We start from the raw sequence: 11,064 nt of genomic DNA, 5'->3' as shown, positions 1-11,064 counted from the left end.
GAATTTCTCAATGAGGCCTTTTTGCTACACGTGGAAACAAGGCATGAAAGAGATCACAGCTGCTCATCAAGCGATCACCATTGTCGCTGCTATTGTTGAAAAACACCCATGATGGAGGTTCCATGCATGCAGTGCATAACAATAAAAGGAAGGAAAAGATACGGAACAAAAGTTCACGAGGCCAACTGTAACAACCCTAAATTTTGGTATATTATAAAAAAAACTAAATTAAATATTTAAAGATTTTATTTTTAAATAAAAAATAAAAACAAGTCAATAGTTGAGTTTGTAGTGAAATTCTTAATTGAGAGAGAGGTTTAGGGATCGATTCTTGAAGTAGTAATAATAAATTTTTTATTTTAAATATCATAAAAAAATTAAAATTCAGGATAAGGAAGGATGTGCCAAATTCAGGATAAGGGAGGATGTGCTTATCCTATCTTATGAGAATTTATACGGAAAGTTTCTGCATTAAAAAAAAGGAGATAGGAAGCCCTAAAGTAAAAGGAAGAAGAAATTCTAAGAAGGCTCGATCAGGTAAGTTCTAATCGTTAGATCTTTTTAACTTTTTATTATGTTGTTAATTTCTTCTTGATCTATACAATGGATGGTGTGGATTGTATAGGTGTGTAGAGTCAATTTTAATAAAGTGATGTTTTTATGATTTTGGTCTAATTAGTAATATTTTATGAATAAATTAAATGGATGGAATGTGATTATGCTAAGATAGATCTATACGGATCATATGATCCTTAAGGCCAAAATATACAAGGGTCATAATTTTTAGATCAATCTAACAATTAGATAGGCCACATTAGTCAGATCTAAAAGTATTTAATAAAGGAATCTTAGATTTTTGCGCAAGTGTTGGTATCACTTGGTGTAGAAGGTCGAGATGGGCCATCGGTGTATGTGTGGTTAGATCCACACCACTCATCTAATGTGTAGAGGCAAAACATGATAATACCTCAAGAATCTGAATGATCTGACCATCCGATGGACCACCCCGATCAAGTAATTATCATTCAATTTTATAATCTTAAAAATGAGAAAAAAAATAGAATAGAAATTTTAATTATTTGATTATTTTGGATCTGGCTACCTAGGATGTTAATTAGAGGTGGGCCCCACCATGTAATAAAAACATATGAATAATAATGTTGTTGATATAACTGATAGGATTTCTGAATTCAAACCAACATAATTACCCTGTGGATTCTACACTACCAGACTCAGGTGAGTAACCCAACTTGTCTCATAATTCATTAAAATTAAAATAAATCATTGTGATTTTTTGATTGATTTATTGGTTTGAATATTTTAAGATGATAATTGTACGATAAATTTATATGTGAATATTTTAATCGAGACAACTATGCCAAATATGAAAAGTATGTATTTACATATCATTCATCATTCATTGCATTGCATAATGCATGGTCGATCCTAGGGGCCCTCCCTGGAAGAAATGTCGATCCTGGTAGAGCGTTACCAGATGCGGGCTATGCCCAAGCCTACCGAAAGATGAAAGCCTACCCAACGGGTGGATGCGGGTTGACGACCTCCAACTCAAGCAGATGGACAATCATCCCATCTGATGCATTCATATATCATTTTACATTCATATCATTGTACATGTATTTATGTATTATTTTAATTGCTATGATTATGAACCATGCTGGGTTATATCACTAAGCCTGGCTAGCTTATATTTTTTATTGATGGAAAAATCATACAGAGGAACCATTAGCAGATGATGTGACGCAAGAACCGGAAGGATCTATTGTACCTGAACACGACCTGCTTGAAACATGACCATACCTATCCAAGGATGAAGTGGCGGTATTAGAAAATTTTTTATTATATGTTTTATTTTGTTAGCACAGTTTAATTAACGAATAATGTATACTGACATTTATTTTGAGACTTTAAGCAATTATTTAGATTTATTTCTTTGTAATAATGTCAGCATGGAATAAATATCATTATATTATAATGGTATAATAAATGAATGATTTTAAGGTTCATTTTATTTTAAGAGTCGTCAAGATTTATATATGTTTAGTTGATTGGTGTTAAGTATTATGCATGTGTGATTGAGATTATGGTGAACCTTATATTGAATATAATTATTATCTTTGATTAAACTGATTAATGAATTAAATTAGTACACTTTGTGTACGAGTTACAAACTGAAACTCGGGTCTGAGGGTGCACACTCTGTACTCGGATTTCGGGGCATGACACCAACAAAAAAAACAAAAGATGAGAAGCACAGATAGTACTGTAGTTTGTCAATATGTTTATGTCCACGTCCCAACAACCCAGATTTATCAAATTACAAGCTTGCTACACAAAAAATCTCTCGCCCATAAATTCTCCATAAGAAATTTCCCACTCATAAATTCTCCCACCGATGATCATCACTCAATAATATATATATATATATATATATATATATATATATATATATATATATATATATATATATATATGGAAATGGTTCTATGCGGTCGACCACATGGGAACTTCCTAGGAGGTCGAGCTGTGTGGGCCCCACCGTGATGCATGTCGACCATCTACCCCATCGGTCAGATGCACCATTCCATGGTGGGCCTGGGGCTTAAAAATCAAGTCAATCCGTGACTTGTGTGGGCCACACCACATACAAAAGTTGAGAGGAGTTGCACTCCATTAAAACATTCATAATCATTTGTTGGGCCCACCAAGATGTTGTTCACAAATCCAGCCCATCCATTATGTGTGTCCCACTTGGATGAGGGGTCAGACCAAGTTTCACATGCATCCAAATTTCAGGGGGGCCCCACCGTGATGCATATCGAACATCAACACCATGCATTTGATGGGTCCCCTTTAAATTATGGGATATCCCAAAAATCAGCCCTATATGCAACTCAGGTAGGCTATATCATCTAAAATCATGTGAAGACATGCCTAAAACATATAAAAGCACTTGGTGAGGCCCACCTAAAATTTGGGCCGAATAAAAGATTATGAATGTTTTAATGGGACGGTAACCCATCTCAACTTTTGTATGTGGTGTGGCCCACCCAAGTCATGGATTGACTTGATTTTTAAGCCCGTGGTCCACCATGGAATGGTGCACCTGACTGATGGGGTAGATGTTCAACCAACATCACAATCGAATTTTACAGGAATTACATTATTTTTTTCAGGGAAAAGTTGCCATTTTTTGATGAATTGGTTATTGTTTACTGGTGATTAGGAAATTCAGCAATTTTTGCTGATTTTTGGATCCTTGAAAAATATCAAATCGACCCAATATGATGGTTCTGGGGAGAGCTAGTATGAAACGTTTTTAGAGTAGCAAGACTATTTGGTGGCAGTTTGTGCAGTCACTGAAGCTATATGCCAATGTCAGCATTTTGGGCTTCAGAGGGGACAGGCATTTTTGGGGAAGTTGGGTTTTTGTTTAATTATAAATTCTTTTCTCTGTGTCATATTCAGCAGTTCTGTTTCAAAGTAATCTTTACCATGTTTTCTCCTTAGGTTTTGTTGTTACCGTTGCTGCTTTTGTGGTATTAGTTCAAGATGACTTCATCGTTTAAAACAGTTTACTAAATTTTCTACAGTGGCGGTTTGTGCGATGTTCTAGCACTTGATTAAGTTGCTTCGAGGTTTTTGCGCACATTCTAAAAGTATACTGATCAACGGTTGGATTACCATCCTTTTAACAAATTAGCTAGAGAAACCTTTCCATTTCCATAATATTTTGACATCTATGATCTCATTTCCATGTTTGTTTCTTTGCTAAAATCTACTTCTTGGCCCCATGGGTCTTAAGCACTTGAGCTTGCATTTCATATCTGATATTATGCATCTTTACAGATGCCAGGTACGATTATGGCAATGGGACGCCTCAACCGACCCAGTATCATGGTTTATGATGGAGCCATCAAGGTGAGATAGAAGTTCTCATCGTGCGAGTTATTTTTCCATAAATGGAAATTGATATGGCATTTTGCTTTCATCATTGGCATTTTTTGAGCTTCAATTTTATGATCTTTTGTGTTTTTCGAGTCTCAATGGCTTAATGCTATTTGAGAAGTGTCTAGCATCTGGTAACGCGGGAAAATAATATAATTGCTCAAACAAAGGGAAAACATTCTAAGGATTTCGTTAACTTTTGAAAGATATAATAATGTTAGAGATGATTTTGATTGAGTAGTACCTATTTTTCATTGCATTAGCATGGTTGTTTATAGAACTTAAAGTGCAAGGTAATGGGCATAGCTTTCCTCAGCTCTTAATACTGTTGGTCTCAACTTCTGACTGTTGCCATTGGATACTCAATTTATTCCATTTTTTCCACGCAGCCCAGTCACTTTCAAGGCCATTCTTTTGATATTATATCAGCCTTTCAGGTATGTATATTTATTTGCAAAGATTTGCTTATGTATACGTGAACACCTTGTTCCTTTATGAACTTATCCATGTATTGATGTAAAATTTACATTGCCAACCTTTAAATGGTTATATTTGTCATGAGGCACTTTGTTTTCCTTTTTTCCTTTAATTCTCTTCTTGTTTGAGTCTTAGATGTCGTGAATATTTGTTTGGTTTCTATTGGAGGCAAGTCTGAAGTGGGCGTAATGGGTATCATATTGTCCATGACCAAAACCTAGTACATATTGAATGAGATGCCCAAATGTTAGGAGACAAAAAAAAAAGAGAGTCATGTGAGTCCACAAAAGCATTAAAATATGTTAATAAACATTTCTAAATACTTACCTCCCTCAAATCCTGGCTTGTAATAATTCAATATGGAGGTTCTAAGTGAGTTGGGCTCCTAAATGAAACCCATACATATTGGGCGATACTTATTGGTTTTGGATGGTACTCCAAATTTTTCTTGGAGTTGTTGTGGAAGCTGTTTCACTAATGTAGTGCTGTATGTTCTCTATTTTATCGTGATTTCTTCATAGCCATGTGTGCTGTTATTCTGTGTCTCCGATGAGACCCTTACTAATGGCACAAAGCAATGCTGTCAGCTTTTCTGTCCTGTTGATTTAGTAAAATGCTTCAGTTTCATTCAATAGTCCTAACTTGGAGAAGTAAAAGGTATGCTTGATGTGTGTGTTATGTATCCGGGCTGCGAATCAATATGGCTAAGTCTAAGTTATTTGGGATTGGCATGCGCTCATAGAGACTCCAAAGTTTTGCAGCCTCCCTTGGGTGCCCTGCAGGTTCCTTTCCCTCCACTTTCGTAGGCCTACCCCTGTCTACAGGTCCCCTCCTAAATTGATGTGGGACAACATTGTTAGTAGATTCCAGAAATTTTGAGTGAGATGGAAGTGTCGCTACTTGTCCTTGGGAGGTCTTCTCACCCTGATCAACACGGCTTTGTCCAATCTTCCGCTATACTTCATGTCGCTGTTTCGATGTACCACTTCAGTTTTAAAGTCCATCAATATCATCAGAAGAGATTTCCTATTGTTCGGGAAGGAGAATCAGAGCAACATTCATCTCTTGGAGTGGAAGGACATCTGTAAGATCTTCCGTGAAGGCGGGGCAAATGTCAAAAATCTGAGAAGAATGAATGTAGCACTGCTAGGCAAATGGACCTAGAGGTTAGGAACAAAACCTGATGCTTCATGGACGTCAATTATTAAAGGGAAATATGGTTCATCCTCGGGGGGATGGAGGACTAAGGACTCCTCGTCCTATAGGGCTTCCCACCTATGGAAAGGTATCCTCAAGTCCAAATAGACAGTTATCCATATTATCAATTTCGAGCTGGGTAGTGGGGTAGCCATTTGTTTTTGGGAAGATTTATGGGTGGGTGAAGCCACGCTGAAGGTCCATTTCCCTTCTATCTTTCGTTTGGCTCCAGTCAAGAACATTTTCATATCGGATTGCTACTCTTCTACGGCTGCTCAAATAGTTTGGGACGTTAGATGCGTGAGCAACCTCAGAGATAGTGAGATTACTGAATACATGGACCTCCTCGACTGCATCTCCAAGGCCATGCCACAAAATTCTGAGCCTGATAAGCTTATCTGGAGGATAGATAAGTCTAGTTTATTCACAGTCAGATCCTTATATTCTTATCTCTCCCCTTCTTCGAACCCCCCAATCTCAGCCTCCCCCTTCATCTGGAGATACCCAATACCCCTTAAGTTTATTTGTTTTGGTTGGCCGGTGGACCGTAACAGAATCCTAACTATTGACAATCTCCGGAAAAGAGGAATGCAGCTCATCAATATCTGCCTCTGTTGTTTGCAAGATGCGGAATCGGAGGACCATCTTATGGTGCATTGCCCCTTCATTTGTCAAATCTGGAACGATTTTGGACAACGGTTCAACTTATCCTGTTGCATTCCAGATTCGGCCCATAATCTCCTTTCGGCCCGGCACGGTTAAAGGCTAGGAAAACCCAGAACCATTTTGGCAATTTGGTGGTTGGTCTGGTTAGAAAGGAATGATAGATGCTTCAACGATATTTCTTCAGCTTTTGTGGTGGGGCCAGGCCAAGAGGCTGTTGGTTGTATGGGCAGCTGATGTTAAGGGGTTGAAAGGCTATGACCTTTGTTTCTTAGGGTGTTAGTGTCAGTTCTGCTATCTCAACAACTCTGTTTTTCTTTTTTGCTTCTGCATGCTTTCTCCTTTTGACTAGTTTTTAATATATTTAACCTGTTGCTTCTATAAAAAAAAAATTTAAAATAAAAGAGATCACTTTTCTTTTTAACTCTGCGGCACTTAGTGTGGACCATTGACCATTTTCCTTCTCCACTTTTTAATGATTATGATAATCAGACATGAATCTTGGAAATCTTGCCACAAGTAGTAGGGCCCACCGTGGAAAATATCGAGCAGACATCTCCTTCCACGTGTACTGTAGCTAGATTGGTCCACTAGACTCCGGTTCTGCCGCCACCGCATAGTTAGCTGACCAGAATCCTCTGCAACACCTGTTCCACCCGGTGCCTAAAACGAACGTGTGCGCTTTGTGGTTTTGGGAGCAATTTTACAGTTTGACCGATATGAATTTGTGATCGATCTTATCTTACCTATATGCGGTCAAAATAATGGTTAGCACCTGATGAACGGAGTGGATTTCACATATAAACAATGGTGGACACCACAGACCCAGGTGTTTGACGCGCTACGGAAAACAGGTGTTGTATTCATTCCGGTTCATCGTTTCGAGATGTAGCTTCAGTGGATCCCTGTGGGCCCACTGTGATGTATGTATTATATCCACGCCGCCTATACGTTTATGATGATCATTTTAGGTTATGATATGTTAAAAACATCAAATTCAAATCTAATGTAGACCACACCACAGGAAACAAACAGTCGTGTTTGACTATTAAAAATTCCACGGTTAGAAAAGTTTTAGATCAATCTAATATTTGTGTGGTCGTTTTATCCATGTCTTTGTGATCTTATCAACTGTGATATGGTAGACAAACATTCGGATGGCCCTCAAGAAGTTTTTAATGGTTAGCGTTCAATTGACACAGTTTCCTGTGGTGTGGAGTAATACCCTAAAATTATCTGTTAAAGGCTGATGGACGGCATGGGTATAAGAAAAATACATCAGTCGGGGATCCTCAGTCAGGGATCCACCGAAGCGCGTCTATCTCCTTTGAGACAAATATACCGGCGTAAACCGTGACGTTTTTCATGTACGGGTATTAGTCTGCCACTTACATCCGCGCATGTGACTTACGCTATTGCAGTCGCCCAATACGTGCCCATGTAGCACCTGCGTATGGAAACCAGGATTGTTCCATTGGAAGGTCGACAGAGGAACGTATTCCGTCCTTAATCTGGGCCTCACACGTACTCGAATCTGACCATTAGTCATGGTTTATCCACCGTCCATTTTATCCTAACCGATCAGAAGACGGGTATCTTCACCTTTTATTCCGCCCACACGCCTCATGTAGAATATCAAATCCATGCAGAAGGGTGGACTGTACCATTATTATCCCCTGAAATGAAAACCAGATGATCCACTAGTCAGGTGGGCCCCACCCATACACCGTGGGCGTGTTTGGATTAAAGATCACAGTAATAGTGTCCCGTTATGCGTGGCATAAAAATAATGATTATCATCACAGCCGCAGTCGAAAGAAAGCATAGCTGTGACTGTATGCAATATCACTCTCACATCTCTACTGCTCACACGTGTTAAGTAATCTTGACTAGCTACCTGACCTACCATGTTATTCCATTCTACATGTACTAAAAAAATGAGCGTGATGTAAAATCACTATGATTCGCAGAAGTTATCAATGACAGGCGTTCAATCCCCATATTAGCTATTGTGTCTTACTTTATATATATATATATATATATGTGTGTGTGTGTGTGTGTGCGCGCGCGCGCGTGCGTATGCGCGAGCGATTTCATTAAATAATCATACTAAAGTGTGGATGGTGTAGATATAGCACATACATTATAATAAGCCGATCCATATCATGTAGCGATTCCAAAAGATTATTATGATAGTCTATCATCCAAACATGCCTTAAGTTCAATCATTTGAATAATTGACCGATGGATCAGCCAGATTTTCATGGATGCATATTTGGCAATTGGAGGCTTAATCAGGTCCTTACTCTTGCTCCAGTGGTAGACTCTCAGGAGTTTCAACACCTGGTCAAGGGTTCAAGTACCCACTAGGTGGTAGAATCCCACTAGGGCTTGAGTGTGTGGGGGTGTGTGTGCGTGTGTTAAGATAAAAATTAAAATTGGAGGCTTGACAGGGAGGGCCGGCGGCCTAGTGAATTTCTGGTTGTGTGTCCACTTTGATGCATGTGTCTTACATCCATGTCATCTATCATTATCTCCGTGTCATTTTAAGGCACCACGACCATCATTTTAAGGCACCAGGAAAAAAAATGCAGTGGATCCAAATCTCAGGTGGACCACACTAAAAGAAACACTGCTAATTGCTATTAAAACCTATTTTAGGGTCACAAAAGTTTTGGATCAAGTTGATATTTGTTTGGTCCCTTTGTGTAATACTTCGTTTCTTTTAAACGGTGGCTTCCATTGTTGCCTTTGGTGTGGCCCACCTGAACTGTGGATGACCCTCAATTTTGGGCACATGTCCTAACTTTGATGGGCAAAACTGACAAGCAGTGTGGATTTATCACGTGATTCCTGTGGGGCCCATTCTCTTTAAAAAAAATCAAATCACAAAGTGACGTGCGTTATGAAACGAATTCTCCTCCACGACTCTCTCTCTTTCCCACTTCTCTGCGGTACGGTTGCGGATGTGAACCCATCCACCATGCATGCCATCATCATGGTGGGACCCACTCCTCAATCTAAACCACCAACTCACCTGACATTTTTATACCCTATTTCTCATGCTATCTATAGAAAATCATAGAGAAAATCAATTTTTTTTTAAAAAGAAAGAAAGATTGTGAGAAGAAAAAGAGAGATTTAGAGAAGGGAGAGTATCCGTAAGGGTTCAACATCGAGTTCATGACTCACTAACTCAATCCCCAATGATGCGTTGTCAGTATTTCCAGCATCCCTTGCAACTATTCTAGAGAGAGAGAGATCCTGAGTGGAGGTAGCGTATATCGAGCCGCTCCACCAAGTTGACTAAATCTGCCGAGTGCAACTCAGCTCGCCGAGTATGGGCTAACCTGAAGATCCTTCTATAACATTTGATTTTTATGGAGATGGACGCATTTTTCTGAAGTTCCACTTCCCAATTCGGGTCGAGTTCAGAGTTGGTCAATCCAAGTTAGTACACGTAGAAATCAACATCGCTTCAGATTATTTTCCTCCTATCATATTATTTTTTCCATATCAGGTAAGTGATCATTCCCTATTGAAAAATTCATAAGTAATTGTCTTATATAATCTAGACATTGAGATATTCTTTATTTGACTGAACCAATGCAAATATTATTTTTTTCCATTTAATATTATCTAGTGGTGATAATGAATATTTATTATGTGAACATAAATACTATATCTGTCATGTTTCCTTATAAGTTAGATGTATCTTATGTGAATAATTTTTATTTATTTTTTTGCAATGATTCTTACGGGTGCTCTGCCCAGAGTCATTCTCGAAATAATCAGCACGACACGGGTGCTCTGCCCAGGGTCATTCCTAAAAGGATCGGCACGGGTGCTCTACCCTGGGTGATTCCCTAAAAGGATCAGTATACACGGATGCACTACTTTGGGTTTTTGTCCCTAAAAGGTTATACCGGTGCTTTGCCAAGGGTCATACTCTAAAAGGATTAACACCGGTGCTCTGTCGTGGGTCATCCCCTGAAAGGATCAGCACACATGAGTGTTTTGTCCACTCCAAATCTTAGTATTTTAAAAAAGCTATGTTAAACAATTTATTCATTTTATATTCATGTATGTGAAATTATTAATTATGATTTTAAATCCAATGTTCGTCTTATTTTGATTAATATGTCGAGGTTAAATTTGGTATATTTGTGAGGCTTTCAAGTCAGGATTGATGTGATCCTATTGAGTTGTCAACTCATTATGTTTTAACCGTTTCAAGTTATGAATATTTTGGAGATGCAGGATACTACTATTAGTAGTGGAGCATTGAATGTGGTTGGATGCACATGGCATGTCATTTTACATAAGATCAATTTTATTTTATTTTAGAACTCTAAATGTAGTAATATTTGACTTGATTTTCTTACTTCAAGTTAAGTTAATTAATTATGCATCGATGTAGTAACAGATAATGTAATTAGATATCTTAGCATGTATTTGGATTTTAAAATTGTGGGCTATGGTGGGAGAAAATGAAATGCATATGTAATTGTCATACTTTATATATATATATATATATATTTTAGGTCACGGGTCTGGAATTTAGGTCTTGGACACCCTATTCGGGTATTCAAATTTTGGGGCGTGACGCTTCGTGTAGACCTTTGTAACCTTATCAACAGGTTGGATAGAAAATAAATATTTCAATGGTCTCCATGTAGTTTTTAATGGTGGGAATTCAATCACCATCGTCTCATGCAATGCGGTCCACTCGAGATGTGGATATGCTGTTTTTTTGAG

Source organism: Magnolia sinica, chromosome 3 (assembly GCF_029962835.1).
Source record: "Magnolia sinica isolate HGM2019 chromosome 3, MsV1, whole genome shotgun sequence".
NCBI classification, from domain to species: Eukaryota; Viridiplantae; Streptophyta; class Magnoliopsida; order Magnoliales; family Magnoliaceae; genus Magnolia; species Magnolia sinica.
The sequence above is the reverse complement of the archived record's forward strand: the minus strand, read 5'-3'. Positions refer to the sequence as shown.